The sequence below is a fragment of the Phalacrocorax aristotelis genome, chromosome 8 (assembly GCF_949628215.1).
Source record: "Phalacrocorax aristotelis chromosome 8, bGulAri2.1, whole genome shotgun sequence".
NCBI classification, from domain to species: Eukaryota; Metazoa; Chordata; class Aves; order Suliformes; family Phalacrocoracidae; genus Phalacrocorax; species Phalacrocorax aristotelis.
This window is the reverse complement of record NC_134283.1, coordinates 8,188,163-8,205,335: the sequence shown is the minus strand read 5'-3', so window position 1 is coordinate 8,205,335 and position 17,173 is coordinate 8,188,163. Positions and strand designations below refer to the sequence as shown.

The 17,173-nt window shown below is 37.2% G+C and overlaps 1 long non-coding RNA gene across 1 annotated transcript in view; it reads right to left on the bottom strand.

The window, feature by feature from the left end:
- Positions 1 to 205: 205 nt before the first annotated feature.
- Positions 206 to 17,173, bottom strand: part of LOC142060737 (uncharacterized) — a 115,188-nt gene continuing 98,220 nt past the window's right edge. Inside the window, exons 2-3 of the long non-coding RNA XR_012661898.1 lie at positions 4,688 to 4,754; positions 206 to 332 (exon numbers count right to left, since the gene is read on the bottom strand). This is a non-coding gene — a long non-coding RNA (uncharacterized LOC142060737). The remainder of the gene's footprint in view (positions 333 to 4,687; positions 4,755 to 17,173) is intronic.

Here is a 17,173-nt window from a genome sequence, read left to right as displayed (position 1 = left end):
TGAGGGAGGGTGGCATTTTGTTGCTGTCTTGTGCAAGTTCTTCAAGATGTGCAGAGATAAAAAAGGTTGTACAAGTAACCTCTTTCATGACAGTGAAGTGGGTGAGTGGAAAAACGGGAAAGAGGAGACAAATGAACCTGCATTTTCCATCCACTACAGCCAAATTAATCCTGCATGTTTAAATCTGAAGTAAAAGCAATACCTTTGGGAGTTTAGAGAGGCACCGTGACTCACACATAGTTCTCTTCACTAGGGCTGCTTACTCAGTGCTTCTTATTCAAAATGGTGCCTTCTTCCTTCTTCCTCTCTGCACTGCAAAAATCGATTTATCCCTAAAAAGGTATAAGGACTTCCAGAGTTTCATACAACCAAACAAAACCTGTGTTTATACTCTAATCACTGTATAAAATTTAGTCTCAGAATTGTTAGAGTTAATAAAGGCACTGGTCCTTACTGCAGCAGCAGTCCTTGAACCAGATGCTAAGCCTTCATCCTTTCTGGACCAAATAAAAAGTACTAAAGAAATATATTGAGCATAGATCAGGTTTCCATGAGTTAGCATTGGGGTAGCCATTCTGTCCTCATGTTAGCTTGGAAATTTCTTATGTAAATTGTATTGTAATGCTTATAACACCTGTTATTATGGCAGGATTTATTCAGGTTAATAAAACAGTAAAGTCACTAATAAGGTAGCATACTATAATGTTGAAAAGGGAAATTACCACTATAAAATTTGTTCAAATGGACATGATAGAAATTAGGACGCAACTCTCACATACTGGAGGAAGGGAGATAAACAAGGGTACGTATGCAAGACAGATCCTGATGTGTGTGGGGTCAGATGAGGCATAACGGCCTGTCAGTTAAAGTTATTTCAACCAAAGTTGCCTTCCCAACCAGCTATCTATCTTCCATGCAGTTTGGATCACATTATTTTAACCTCAAAGTTCATCCTTGGGATTGATAAGCCTGGCTACCTGAGGATTTTGGAAGGTGAGCAATTTGTTTTAACCATCTTCCAGACAGTTTTTTAAACAGTCTTTTATACTGGTGAACTTTGTACACTGTATATTTTTCACTCCTGTGTTGTCCATTTGTTTGCTCCCATTTTGCTAGCTAAGTGAGGCTTTGCAAAAAGAACGTCAGAGACTAATGGCAAAAGTGCTTGCTAATTACTATTAAACTCCCACGTCTAAAGTCACTAAAGGCACACAGAACTTGTGGGACATGAGTCAAATTAACAGGCAAATATGCCAGATCTTAATTGAGGGGATATTTTTTTCTGCAGGCTTTGCTGTGTTTTTAGCTGAATTCTGGAGGACAGACTTTCCAGTTGCTGTGCAAACCGTCAGACTGAGAAAGATCGCCTGTTGAACTCCAGTCTTCTGCTCCATAAAATAGCAGCCTATTTTTCATGATTGCAGCTTTGTGTTAGCTGCCCAGTGAGATGTTTTTCTGGCACATTTTTCAGGGAGATGTTACTGGACAGGTGCTTAAAGAATTTTGAGGTTAAATTCAGAGTTAAAGGAAGAGAGAGAGGCAGCAACTTTCTCCTACCAGTTGGATAAAGAAACTAAAATCACATCTGACATTAGATTAATGAAGAAAAAAGGAAAGTTAAAAGGATGTAGGACAGACATGCAATTCTCAAGTATTGTTCCTGCTCAGCTTAAGCACGGTAAATGCATGTCAGTTGTCAATTAACCCTGCCTGTGTAAATGCAGAGATGGGCAGATGACTCTTCTTTAATTTTTGCTTTTTTCTAGTTCAATTTCAGAAGTTGATTTTCAATGTATGAACATAATAGGAACTACATCAGGACAAACCAAAGGTCTTTCTAACCCAGTGTCCCATCTCTAAAAGCAGCTGCATAGCAATACTTCCCCAGACAGTTTTCGGCCTCAAATGATTTTAGCTCGGAGGTGTCCCAAGACCACTGGAGTCCACTGCATTTAATAAACATTCAGAATTTTTTCCTGTTGTCTTTAACGTCCATGCAAATGATTAGCTTTCCTCGGAATTCTTCAATTTCCCACCCAGTACTTGTGACTGGGACATCTGTCTGGCAAGAAGAAAGCAGGAGCATGGCTTCAACCACACCTTTCTGGTGGGAATAGAGTCTGCAGAGAATTACTGCAGCTGTGAACAGTTCTCTGGGGATGTGGGAAAAGCTACAGAAATCTATGTCTCCATGGGGGAGCCCGTGGCACCTTTTCTCCAAGTTAGACTAGGCTACATTGTAAGAAACTAGCCTTTAATAGAATGACAAAGGAAGAAGACAGACAGTGAAAAGGTGACTTTGTTTGCTATGAGACTGAAGATCAGGTTACGAGTATAGAGTAAACAAAGAATTATTAAGCAACAGGAACATGTGAGGGAAATCGCTTCAAAAGTTACCAGATGGCAACAGCTGTAACTTACTTTTCAGCAGTCCTGCCAAGAACTGAAGTGAATGCCACATAGTACAATATCATTTGTAGAAAAACACAAAAACAGAGAATTCCTGCCATAATTGTTCCATGATTCAGCAATTCACCCAGCTAACTGCTCCCAATCACACATAAACTCAAATAAATTTGAGAAGAGACTCACATACATGCCATATGTTAGGATGAATGTAAAACCCCAAGGATATCATTGGAAAGCTCATAACAACTGTGCAGAATTCTAGAAGGAAAAGAGTGAATACAAATTTGCAATATCTGCTTTTAAGAGGAAGGGCATGGGGAGTAGGTTTTTTAAGTTCACAATTAACTTGCAGCAAGTAAATGCATAACTCTTCTTCCTCAGGATTACCATAAAGTCAGTGGAGCAGCTGCCTAATCCATGGGCAGATACAAAATAGGAAACTTTGAAAATGAAACAGGCTTATACTTCATATTTACGTAACCAAATACCTGGGGGCTAACTCTGCCACAGTCAGTCAAGGGGAACACTTTCTTCCTCAACACATAATACTTCTGCAGTCACTCATGATGTAACTCATAGAACCTAAGGCCAAATTCAAATCTGAGTTACACTTTGTGAAATTAGGATTCACCACTTCCATTTCCTTTGAATCATTCTTCATTTACAGTGGCATAACAGATTAGGATCTGGTCCCTCGAGTTTTAATACCTGCTTAGATTTAGACGGTAGAAGAGCTTTAGCTTAAGACAAGAGCTACTAATACACTCATCTTTATTCACACATAAAGGCTGATATATGTCTTTATGCATTTATATACAAGATAATGCAGCTAAAAAGTATTCAGAATGTGCATAAAACTGCAGGAAGGGATGGCAGATGATTTTAAATTCATTTTTAATAATTACAATTAAGCATAAAACTATATTATGATATAGAGTGTATTATTTCCCTGTTTCTCTCTTTCATCAGTTTTTCACAAAAGCTTAAGGGGATAATTGTTCTTCTGGTGCATGTATTAAATGTTACCAGCAGTTTGTTTTTGAGACTATTCATTCCCTTCAGAGTCTTCAACACCAGATTTTTTTAAAAGCAACATAAAATAATTATAAATTCCCCAAGTAATTAAGTCCACTATAGTCATATGCTCATCTGATTAAGTCCACTGTTAGCTGCCTTGCTTTTCAGGTTCTGAATTTTGTTTAAATTCTTTTTTTGGAAAGGGGCAGTGGTTTTCTTCTCTGAGTACATCATGGAATAAAGGATGAAGAAAACACATTCATCATTAACTACTGGTATCAGAAGAAACCGTTTTTAACTGCAAACCTCTGATGGAAATTCACACCTTTATATAATAAGTACAAGCTTCCTGAAGAACAGTTTTACTTTTTTTTAATTCTCCTTTTCTCATCGCTTTACATGTGGTCTTGAGACTCCCAGAGGATGCTTACCAACAACTTGAAAATCACTGCTAGTCCAAACAGCTGTTCTTGTTTTTGGACTGCTCACTATTTTCCCTATTTTTTCATGACCCAAGCTCTGGCTGCATCCTTAATTTCACTGACAAAAGGAAAAGAGAGTATTCACTACTGTGCTTGGAGTAGTAATAGCATTTTTAAAGCTCTGTTGGAAATGTAACTGTCTTTTATTAAGAACTAAATTCAGCTACCAAATAAATACAAGGAAGAATGTTCTGACTTAAAAATTGCTAACCATGCAACTCTCTCAGCAGGAATTTTAGCAAAGACACACACAATGAAGCCCAGGAAAGTAAGAGGTGCTATATAATGAGAACACTCTCATTGGCCTTCAGATTGCAAGGTAAGACATTCTACTCTTAGCTATTTAGAAGCGATTAACCTTTTTATGAATACCGCAGTTGGTATGACCCTACACTTCACATGTTGCGTACAACTCCAAGGAGCAGAGAAGACTGGGCAATGACCTGTCTTTAACAGTATGTGGTCTATAATAAAACCTCTTAAAATATTATGCTTTTACCCTTTGCCTATGTTTTCTTTTACCAGAAATGGTGATGTGCAAAGACATGAGAGAGGGTTTCCAACCATCACAAGAGTGCCTCATTTGTGAGAAACGGCAAGAGGTCAGAAAAGGGAGTCCACCTGCTAGGTCCCGATCTCTGATTTGTTGAAATAAAGCAGCTGATCCCTCATGCTGTTATGACCTGATGCTACTCAGTGTCTGTCAAAACAAAAAAGGGAAACAACCCAAAGACTAGATAAAATCATGCATCACTATTCTTATTTTTAAAAAACCTTACCTTTTATGTCATGCACTGGACATTTTCTGACGCTCATCAATTTACTGCTTTTCGTGTTTTCAATTCCCTGCATATAGAAAATCATGTAAGCCAGAAAAAAAAACAGAACATGGTAAAATAAAAAAAGATTTGGGCTTCATTCAGAAAGCTGCAGCTAGGCAAACCACCGGCCAAAGACATGATTTAACTCTGGCATTGTCATCCTGCCAGAAAGAAAGAGAAGCTAGAGGGCATAATATGGAGCCAGAGATTATCACTAAACTGATATTTTCTTGAATTAAAATGGATTAACTTTTAAAGCAGAATACCTATTATTGCAGCAGTATTGTCAGAAAATATAACTCTCAAATTAGGCAGAGACTCCAGAATTATGGGACTGCTTGATCCAAATTTCAAGGGCAGGACTGAAACCATATTTGTGGAAATATAGGCCAATTATAAAACCATCAGCTGATACTCTGATACAAGTAATATATCACTTGTTATATCTAGCAGCCACCACCTTGTCACCCTCTCCACTTTCAATCATAGGTTGAGTACTTGTCAGGAATCGAAGTATTATCTGTATCTCTGAAAACAAAAGAAAATGAGAGAATATTTATACTTCTAAAGACCCTAACAGACAAGGAAAAAGTGTTTCACTGGCACTTATGGGCATCATTAAGCACAAACATTTTGCCATCAATACCAAACAAGCCATCACTGGCAAGACAAAATCAGTCTGTCTTTCTACCTGTTGAAGAACATTGTCACAATCATCAGGGCACAAATGAATTCCCTTTATCTGTATGCTCAGAGAGTTGCCTGGGGGCAAGTTTTATGATAAATGCAGCCTATATTGTTCCACGCACACAGAGCAGTATTATGGTATGTGACAGGCTGAATGACTATTAGTACAGGCAGTGCGCAGTATCTTGCATCCTTCAAAATGAAAACTCCTCTTGACAACATACATCCATCGCATTGGTTTACTTTCACAGGAGAAAGAAGATTTAGATGGAAAGGATGAAAGAAAACCATAAAAATTATTCCATACAAGCTTTTGATGGATTTTCTCCACAGCAGATACTATATTCCTTGGCCTAACAGGGTAGCATGAGCTCTCAGAAATCATGAGACTGATTGGATAATGCTTTAAGAAGTAATATATTTTGGGTTCTTTTTATTTTCTTCCTGGAATATTTGGGTTCACTGAAGGCTGGAGTCTCAGGGTCAGATTTAAAATTGGATGTGGGCAGAACTGATGCATCTAAATGTAAAATTATATGCCAGGAATTTTTACATCCAGTGCTACCTAATCCTGGAAATGCCTAATTTCTTCAGGTTCATCCCCTTCTAAATTTTCATTTCTTTCTTTGAATGCCCAGAACTGCTGTGATTTGAGTTCAGCACCTAAATCCCACACAAGCACCATCAGAATAAGAAACTAGGCTTTTTTCTTTGGCAAAGTCCCACCGGGAATTTGAAATTCAGAACTCACTCAAATAATCCAAAAGCGACTACTTCCCCCTGAAATGTGGTGATAAGTATGGCATGCCCATGTTTTATATGGATGAGAGCAGCACCAGTCTGGAGTTCCTAGGAGGATGCCAAAAGCAACTTTTGTAATAAACTGCACTTTAAGCAGAGGCTGCGGGGAGCTTCATACCATTCTTAGGGGATATCTTACTCTCCCCACATATTAGATAGAAAGCTAAAGTATAGGCCTCTGGTTTTGCTTGGAAACAAGAACTTAAATTCTTACCTAGTTCTAGCCTTCTCTTTTGTCCCTGTTTTTTTTATTTAAGAAACCTTAATCAGAAAGAATAGCTCCAATGTTTACAGTAGAGTTCAAATGGCAATTTTGTCAAGGTATATCCTATTAATCTATCGCATATATGAATAATACCAAAATTGGAACAGTGCACTTGCAGTAACCCCTCAGGTTTATGGATCTGTGGCCTTAACTGGCTGTACAATCTCCCATATGCTCCTTTCTAACTGAAAAGCAGGGGAATGATTCAAAGTTTATCTGCATGGTGGAGGAATGTACCTCCATCAGTAAATGCCAGTTTGCCAAACATTGAAATAGTTTGTTATAATCAGAATAAAATATTTAGGTTTTGAATTTTTACAATAATGTTAATTGTTGAAACACTTGTATTCAGTATAACTCAAACAAATAGGTTGCCCTTAAAGAAATACAATATTTCAATGACCTGGAATAAAATGCTTCAAAATGTTTCTCTTGCAAACAATATTATTTATGTTTTGACGTCATTCAAAATAAAACTAGATTTTCAATATCAAGTCAAAAGTTTCATTCTTTTTCATCCATTCTCATTATCTGGCCCTAAAAGAAATATAGAAATGTTATACTTGTGAGAAGTGCCTTTAACATATATTGGTGGGAAGAGTTTACTACAGCAAATATGATCTGAATGTCTCAGACACTTTTAATGATAAGCTGTTTAGATCAAAAGATTGACTGCGGCTGCTGTAGACTGCCCCTGCTCAACGCTGATACCTCCTTCCTCTCTTCCTTTCTTGAATTCCCCACACACCTATCCATCTTCCCTCCACTTCCACCTCCACTTGCAGGGGAACCTTATGCTAATTACACTTCTCAGAACATTAAGAATATACAGATAGATTTATTGAGTGAACAAACTCAGGAAAGGAATGGTTGGGAATGCCTCACATTTGTCAATTTTCTTCCAATTATTAAGAGCGTGTGATCAATTTGTTTCTCAGAATGTGCATGTCAGCATTCTCAAAAATATTTTATAGGACATTGTAATAATAAAAAACAATGTAAACAAAAATGTCGATAAAAATGTATTTGAAAATATAAATAAAAAACAATGTCACAATGGTAAAAAAGTGTGATAATAAAAAACCAATGTCATAATAAATTTACTGTAACATGTCTGACTGCCTTCAACAAAGCACAAATGCAGATAAAATGGAATTTTCCCATCTTAGTAATAGAGAGAGAGAATTCTATTTATTTCTTATGCGCACTGAAGGGAGAAGCATCATTGATTCATTTACCACTGTGCAAACATTCTTCATACTTGGACCAGAGTATCTAAGTCCCATAAGCTTCCTAAAAAATCCTAATATGAATATACCTTTCCAGAGATTAAGTTATTACTCTCTTGGGGGGGGGGGGGGGGGGGAAACCCAGAAAAAAAAATCTTTTCGAGACGGTGCTCTTTAAGAAGACATTATATCACAAGTATGGGAATTAGGTGATTATTTTATCCATTGCAGGAAAATTATCTTCAGAAGTAGAACAACACCTCGAAAACTATCTGAACATCTGACTTTTTATTTATTTTTACTTCAAGGTGGCTAAGGTTGGCACTGCTTGTGCTGTAAGCCTGAACATCCAGGACATGGAGCTGAGGTAACTAGAAAAGAAGAATCTGCCAAATGTAGAGGTAAAATGTGGTGTGAAATATAAAAGATATTTTAAATTAAAAGCCTTCATCTTTCTCCAAAAGCAAATCAAATCAAGCTGGAATCACAAATGTAGTTAAATATCCATATGTATACAAACGGTAGTATCTAGGTATCTGAATTGCATCCATCCACTTGGGTATTAATCAGTTCACCTGAGTTTTTATATACAGAGGAAAATGTAAATGAAAAAATGGCTTCTTCATCTACTAATGGTATCTGCAAACATCATCCCAACACATCAGAAATATAAAATTAATTCAGAGGTATTTAAAATCCGTATCCCATTTAATCACTTTATATCAGTTTGCATTATTTGTCGTTTTATTGCCTAAAGTTGAATGTGTCATTTGTGCACTATTTAAAGTCACCAGAAACATGTCATATTTAGAAATATTGAAGTGTCCCAGAGCACATCTCTAATTGAATATTCTTTCTGATATTCATGAATGATTAATGGTAGGCCCCTAGCCACTTATTGCTGAATTGTAGATTTCTAAAAGAAAAAGGGATTATGTTATCACTATTTACAAGATCAAGTTTTGTGTAGTAATCAAAATTTTATGTAAGAAAGGGTCATTCCCTAGAGATATGGCTGCTTAACATCAGTAATAGAGTGATTAATGGTCTGACTGGGCAGCAAAATCATTCAAAAAATAAAAAAACAAACAAACCAAAAACCAAAAGCCATGATGTTCCTGATGCACAAAAGCAAAAGCAAATCTAAATACTGTTAAGAGTTGTTTTTTACACCACCAATATAACAAAGCTTTGAAATACTGATGAGGACAAATGCTGAAAAATTCAAGGGAAGCTTCAATAAAAGGGCATCAGATGGAGACTAACGAAAGATACTGGGGGTAAAATATTGCGTAGCCTTCATGTATTTTGACACCTCATTTCATCTGTGCCTAGTCCTCCCTTTGGGAGGGGCAGCTGATGTGACCTTAAGGTTTCCTCATCACTTGCACTGCACTAATTTCCTGAGTTTTGCTGACAAAATATGGGCTTCCTCAGTGGAGGTTTCCAGTATGATACGGAAATGACTCATAGTTAAATGTCACAGATGAAATATTCTCTACCCATATTCTAGTACAACACAAAAATGGAAACACTGTGGCTGGCACAGATCTATCTGGGCCTCACTATCTATGATTTTCTTCCTTGCACTTTTATATCCTCATTCATAAGCTACTGACCAGGATGGTGAACAAGACATCAGACAGCTAGATCTTATGTATTCTGGACTCCATAATTTACAACTTTGTGTTCTTCAAAGGAAGAGCCTTTTGTATTCCTGCTTCTGTACTCAGGTAGGACATTTTTTCCTTTCTGTCACCCTTTTCTGCAAAATGTATCAAAGCAAGACTGTGCTGCAAGAGGAATGAATAAAAAAGGACCTGTAGAATGGGGATACCGAGATGTGCACACAGAATGACTCTAATATCTTCTAACTTCACTGTAGAAATCAGTGAAAATGAAAGTTCTGAGGCATTTTAAGGCAAGAGTTTATGGAGGGACTCTAGAAATGTTCACATATGTCATCAGTATGGGAATATTTCACACAACTGAAAGTCCAAACAGCAAGAATCCTTCAAAAATGCCACAAAGAGTTTGCCACTGAGCCAAACTGCTTTTGTTTCATACCTTTTAAGCTATCTTCAAGTACTTTAAAATTTTTTTATTATTTTTCTTGAGCTTGCAATAAATGGGAAACAAAGGACACTTAGATACTGGCTTTCCAAGAACATTTTTCCTCTGTAAATGCATTAATGAGGCTATCACGTAAATGTTTAAACTATTGCTGTGCTATGGTCTTTCTCTTCAGAAGTTTACTCAAGTCATGGAAAAGAGTTACTGTTTATGTGTGAAAAATTGAGAACTTTCCATTTGGTGAAGCCCTGGTCAGTACCACCAGTGTTGAGAGATTTCATGAGGTTATGCCTGGACAGTAAGCACCCCTCAAGCCTCACAATGTTAAGATTAGGGATCAAAATGCATTTCACTGCAATGTATTTCCAAAAATGTACAGACATTTGTATTTTGTTTGTATAAATATCTCAGAACTCAAACTTTTCATTTTGCTGTGACCTGGAATGCTTTGCAACTTTCTGGTAAGGGATGTAACTGACAGATTTTAAGTGAAAGGAGTTTATTTTTTCATTTATGTAAATTTGAAATTCTCCAGTTACAATGCTGAATAAAGAATTAGAGTAAACAAAGCTGGGGAACCATCTAGGGCTACCAGGAAATTCCTGGAAATGCTGTGGAAGAAGTCCACTCCTTACAAGATGAACCCAAACATATTCCCATCATTTTTTTATTCCCGTCTCTTTAACAAGCAATCCTGTTATTTTTAAGCCTGAAAAGTATTTAATCAAATCTAGTTTAAAGAATATTAGGCACGTGTGGTAGCAAATTCTGAAAACTAATCTCTTCTCAAGATCCATTCTGCTGAGGCAGTGACTTAAAGGCATCAGATTAAAAAATACTTTGCTGAAGTATTTGAAAATATTATTTTAATTTAGGTGCCTACTTGTTCCATTTCCCTGTTCTTGATCTAGGCTAGAACTGCCACATAAATACAATAAAATCTGTATTTCGTCTTGTTATGATAGGGAATATGTGTGTGTAAGACAGTCGCAGAGGGAATGGTCTTGATCCCTTTAGGCTAAAGTACATACTGCGGCCCTAGCATTTATTAGGCCTTTATAATGTACTTTGCTGGATTTATTATCTCCACCTCCATCTACTACTGCTTGAAGAGAACAGTCCTAAAATTGCCCTTTAAAGAAGACAATCATGATTCTTAAAATAGAGCATCCTTTCACAGCAAATCAAAAGTGGAGAACAATAGCAAGGGGGCTGTCTTTCCAACCTTACTGTGTGAAGTTTTCCTGCTGGAAGCTTTAAATGAAATAAAAATCAGCTTTTACAATGAACCTTTAGAGATAATAGCATTGGACAAGGACTTTGTTGGGTTGCCTCTTTTAACTTGTCTCTTACTAGGCTAAATGAAGAAATAGCCTGATTGAGGGAGAACTAACTTTATCCCAGTTACGAGACAGAGAACCCCATCTAACAGTCATAGCAGAAGGCAACAGTGACACATAGACTGAATTATTTTCTAAGGTCTCCACGTGGTCTCTTCTGGCTGAAGTGAATGCATCCCTTTCCCTGTATAACCGAGACGACTAGCAGCGGAAAGAGCCATGGGTCACTTTGTAAGTTACTTATTCTCATCACTGGCTTTTGTCCTCCAAGATTTCTAACGGTTTAGCTGAATAGTCTCAAATGCAGTAATGAAGTGGTGAACTAGAGGTCTGAGACTCTCTGCAGGAAGAAACCAATAACTAACCAGATGCAGGTGTACTATTTACACATCCAAGAATGTCAAATCTAACAAAAGTGCTCCTCTGAAAAGACATGTAAAAATAAAATGCAAATTAATTTTTTGTTAATTTTAGATCAGTAAGAAAGTAATTCATAGGAAATGATGTATTTCTCTAGAGGCTCATTCTAAGCTCACTCTCACTCTCTCTACTGCTGAAAGGAAAAAAAGAAGCTAAATTTCTACTCTTGGAAACACTGGACTTCAAATGGTTTGCCCTGAAGCTTCTCAAATCTTACACATGTATGCTATAAAATGTCTTAGATTAATTCTCTCAGTGACACGGTATGAGTCAGAAATACCTATGTTGAAATTAGTGGGCCGGTATGCTACTAAGCAACAGTGTACTATTTTCACATCACTCTCTTAATTTGATTTATCTTGAATGTATACGATAGAAAATTTGACTATAAATATAGGCAAAACCCAGAAGATTAGTTTTATTCCTTTCCTGCATTTTCCTCATGCGCAGCCACACAAAAAAAAATGTCAGCCAATTTTCTGCAGTACAGTTACAGACAGTTCAAAATCCAATGGCATATAAAGATTCTTAGACTCTGGTTTTATCCAGGAAATCTGCATTTCCATATCCCAGTGCATTGGGTAGATCATGTTGTCCTGTATCATAATTTTCTGCTTGTACTGATTCAGCTGCACAGTCAATGACCATAGTTTGTGCGATCAGGTGAGGTCCTTATGTTCACCTATGTATAGTCTCACTATCTATGCATACAGGAACTCAGCACATTTGGAGTTCAGACATACAAAGAACCTACAACACCCAAAGTCAGCTTATTGCTCTCACAGACACACCATTATCAAGTGCCATCTTCAAATTAGTTTGAGGACCTCCACTTGTAGGCTACCTCTGACCCTGCCTCTTCTAACAGAGGAGCTTTCTTGTGAATTCCAGCTCAGATTTATTCAGAACCAGTGCATAACATACAACAATGTCTATGGGTTAGGCAGCTCTTTTTACACTGCTCATCCTTCCCTCAGTCAGATGATGAAATTACAGATGAAGCTACAGAACATCATCTTTTGCTTTAAAAAAAATAAACAAGCTAACATCCTTAAGTATCAGGGGAGTATAGGAGCTGTGACTATCTCAGCATCTTCACTTATCAAAGCTCATCAGAAAAATCACATGCTCAACTGTCATTAAATCTGGCTTGTAACTGGCAACTTCGTAGATTTAGCAAAAGATTCAAGAAATGAACTGACCGTTCAAAGATAAGGCCTGCTGTTCTTTCCCTGTGCTGAGCAATTAAAAAGTCAACAAAGAATGAGAGGAAAAGCATGATGAAATCAGGAAATGAGCAATGTGTCATATGAACAATAGTAGCCACATAAGTTACTGATCCTTTCTACAAGGCTCCAGCACACCTAGCTCCAGCATATTTAGCTCCAGCAGTAATGTAATGGAGGATGCAAACCTGCATACTAGCAGTTACACACTATTATTCAGGAAAACTGGTGCATTTTTAGGCAGACACATGTTTGGAATGGGTAACTGCCATTGAGCCTTGACTAGCATATTGAAAACATACTAGGGTACTCTTGAGAGTTTTGAGAGTTCTGCACAGTTAGGTTAAATGATGTCTAGAGTCCCAGCAAGCTGGTTCGTAGTGATTTGAATGCTGGCAAACTGTTCCCCCTAGAGTTAGTTGCAGAAGCTCCAGAATTTAGTAATTCTCCTTTCAGGCTACAGATAAATTGAAAATCTGAAAACTGTTTTCTTCTCTCAAGATTCCTCCTCAGAAATCTGAATGTCTTAGGAGAGGGAGAGACTAACAGCAGGATGGGAAGTTCGCTTGTGTGTGACGTTCCTGGTAACAAACTCAGAGGCAGGTAAAGAAAAGTTAACAATGGAGAGTGAGATTCATACATTTAGGGGATCAGTACAAGGACAGAAATCCTGGCTGTGTATAGGAGCCAATATAAATTTAATCATCGATTCCAAAGGACATGGCTTTTATCCAATGTCTGTACCCCACCTAATTCCCAGTCAAACACTCAAAGGGAATGAAATGCTTCATAAACCTCATAGTCTGCCTCAGAAGAGGAAATTCATTTGGAAAGAAGGATATCTTGGTGCCTGGTGGCAGATGTGGCAGAGGACTGTTTCGTTAGCACAGGGAATTTCTAGAGCTTTACTACTTTCCTTCTCTACAGCACATACCTTTCGGTTCAATATAATGACCAAATTTGCATCCAAACAAGTTTGAATATTCTTGAATTTTCCATTCTGTCTTCAGTGTTACTGTATTCCACTGAGGTCTCATCTTGCACTATGACACATTTATTACCAGATGATAATTGAAAAATAGAAGAAATGGCTTGGAGAGTAAATGGAAGAGAGGCAGATAATTTTAGGATTCAATTTTCTCTGCATTTTTTACTGGTAGGCATAGCATAATACTGCAATAGAATCCAATCAGAAGTTCTCTTTTGTACTTGTCACATTTCAGTGAGCTAACAGTGGCATGTCAAAACAGCTACAAATCTGGAAGACTTGTTTTTGCTGGAATTAACAATAGGACAACCAAAACTATGATGAACAAATATAAAGAGAATGCAAAAAATAATTGTTAAACAAGTAAAGGATTTCAATTATGCTTATTGCCACCTTAATTTGCTTTCTCCCTGTGTAGCACAACCCACAATATCATATTATACACAATTAATTCAACTGCTGTAATGAAATTAAATACATTTGTATAATTTGTATGTTGGCAGAAAACAGTAGCATTAATGTTGCCTATCATTTGGCAAACAGATAATAAAGCCCAAATCTAGTTAAGGAAGCTCAATAAAATCTTTGTATGGTAACACTGAACTATATAAGCAAGATGTTATTTGCGTGGACCAGAGTGAACTTAGTGGAGCAGGGCACAAACAGAAGCCCAACAATATGTATGAGGGGGTATCTTAAAACTCCCCAAAGAAAACATGTAAGAAAATCCTTTAAGATTTGCTTATTTCTATCACAGTTAATTTCACAGCAAGCATCATTTCACTACCTTTTTGTTAAGATTTTGAAAGAAATTTGCCTTAGCTTTGCACACTAGGCCAGAAGAGTCTGTTCTTAGAGTGAGATTTACAGCCCTGGAGGAAAGGAGACTTTTAAGTCAGCATTTATCTGTGCAAGCCTGGGCTGCTCTGGGAGCTGAAGGGCACTTCAAATAAGTCAGGCAGTATGCAAAGATTCCCTGTAAAACCCTTTGCACCGTACTGCTGCCCAAAATCATAACTGTGTGATGGGACCCTAAGTCTGTCCTTCCCATTCTCTGCTCTGCTCTCAACTTATCCTTTCTCTGTTCTACTACTGTATGTGTCGTGCCTCTACTAGCCAAACCAGAACAAGAGTCTAGGCTTTTAGGACTTCTTCATATATCTGCAATTCTTATGAATCACAGTAGAGGCACTGAAAAATTCCATATATTTTCATTATTAATTTTTGTATTTCACTATGCATACCCTCCTCATATACAGAGTCAAGATACAGGCACTTTGATCATGGGATCATGTGGCCTAGAAATGCAAAAATATTATGATTTCAAGAAAGAAAAGGTCATCATCTAGAAATCCAGCTTGGGATGCTTGCCAGTCATGTCTCATCCCAGCATTCCCTAGGCTCATTTATTCTTTATTTTCCTTGCCTATAATTCTACCTATGATCTCTCTTGTAAACATTTATGAGCAGACATTTCAGAAGCTTCATATTTTCTTTAACAAATGGTTTATATCATCTTTGTGAAGAGTACTACATAACGATGCAACATCATACATTAATATTTAAAGCTGAATGAAATAATACCTCAACAAGGATAATTTTTTCTCAGTTTGCTAGCTGTCTTAAATTCATTTGTGAAATAAATTAGAACAAGGAAAGCACAGAGGTAAAGTTTCCTTGCGTTTCTATGAAAAGAGAGCAAATTCATTTTTAGAAGAGGTATTTGCATAAATGTCACTGTTTTCCTTCTGAAAGGGCACCTGTTTTCAGAAATCATAAATTTGAAGTTCATTAGATGATTAGATGTTCTAGAAATATGATTTATAGGCCAGATCTCCCAATCAAGAAGGAAAACCAACACTATATGAAATATATTTTTGAACAAAATTTAGCAGAATTGTAAAAAACATAAATCGAATATTCCATAATTGCTATTACAAGCAAACACCACTTTCAAAGGCAGCATTACAGAAGCACACTGTAAGAAGTGGTGAACAAAAATAAAATTCAACAAATGGCATAAAATGCAAATTGAGAACTAAAAGAGGTTTGGAGTCCAAGTCCTGTATCAGGTTATGGCAAGTTGTACATCGGAGAGCTTCTGTTAGCGTGTTGCTGGAAATGCCTTACCTTGGATTCCCTTTTGGAGCCATAGGGTTTACGTACAGTAAGGAATAATACTACCATTCAAGAGTTTCACGAGATCTTCTCATGGCCAGCCAAGCCAAAACAATACCTTGCATCATAGCGCTAGCTGTACTTTTGCATTCCCCCTGCTGAGTTGGCAGAAACTTGTAACTTTTTAATGTGGTTGCATCTCTGTTTGGTTTTGTTCCATGTCCAGGAGGAGGGGCATGCTCGTGGTTTGCATTCTGTTGCCCTGTAATTCTGCTGCATCCAGTTTTCTTGTTCTCCCATCACAGCTCCCACTGTTTCAGGACCTTTTCCAAGAAGGGTCTGTTACTGTTTTGCACAGGTGCTGAAAATGCTTACGGTGATGGACATTTATTTTCAGCATGCAGACCTTCCAGAAATTTCTTGTCACCTTGTCACCCTTAACCCATTCCCCTGAACAATTTGTATTTTTTTCCTCTGATTATTTTTATCACCAATTTTTCTTTTCATTTCCCTTAGGTTCCAGCAGGATCACTAAACCACAATTTACAGTTTCTGCAAACCCAAGGCACTTTCTTCCACTCTCACTTAGCTGCTTTGGGATTTGCAACTTATTGCCTCCTTTTTTATTTTCTTACAAAAAGCAATGTGTCCCTTAGATGACAGCCTACATAAAACATTTTTTATAGACCTGGGGTCAGCATACAGCTTTTTAGAAGGCATTAAAATTGGCTTTGAAACAGAAATACTTCTAATGTATGCTTGATTTTTTAAAAAGGAAAACAGCACCAGTCCTTATTTTGAAAAGAAAATCAGCTCAAATCAACAAAGCACAGTCTTGGAAGTTCAGACAGCTTTGTGCCAAAAAAAAAAAAGAAAATCTCATCTAACTTTTTTACTTTTGAAGAACTGAGCAAAGATCCTGCATAGAAGTTGACAAGATCTGTATGGATTGGAGAGTGTCAAAGTCTATATAGGCTTTTATAATGTTGGTTGTTCTCATCTATACAATAGTATATTCCAGAAGCCTCAGCTATAGTCCTTGCCACTGTACAAACCCATGGGAAAGTCCCTGTCCCTTTGAAGCCACAATCTAACTGGATAAAACAATTAAATTACAGAAAAGCATTAGGGTGATTAGGCTTATACAGTATCATGCAGTATGACAACAACAGAATCAAGAACAAAGCTCAGATTACCTGAATCCCACTTGGGTCAGTGCTCTGTTTAGTGAACAATCCTATCCTCAGACTTTGTCCAACCCCACTGGATTTACCACTACTTCATACACAGTTGTAAT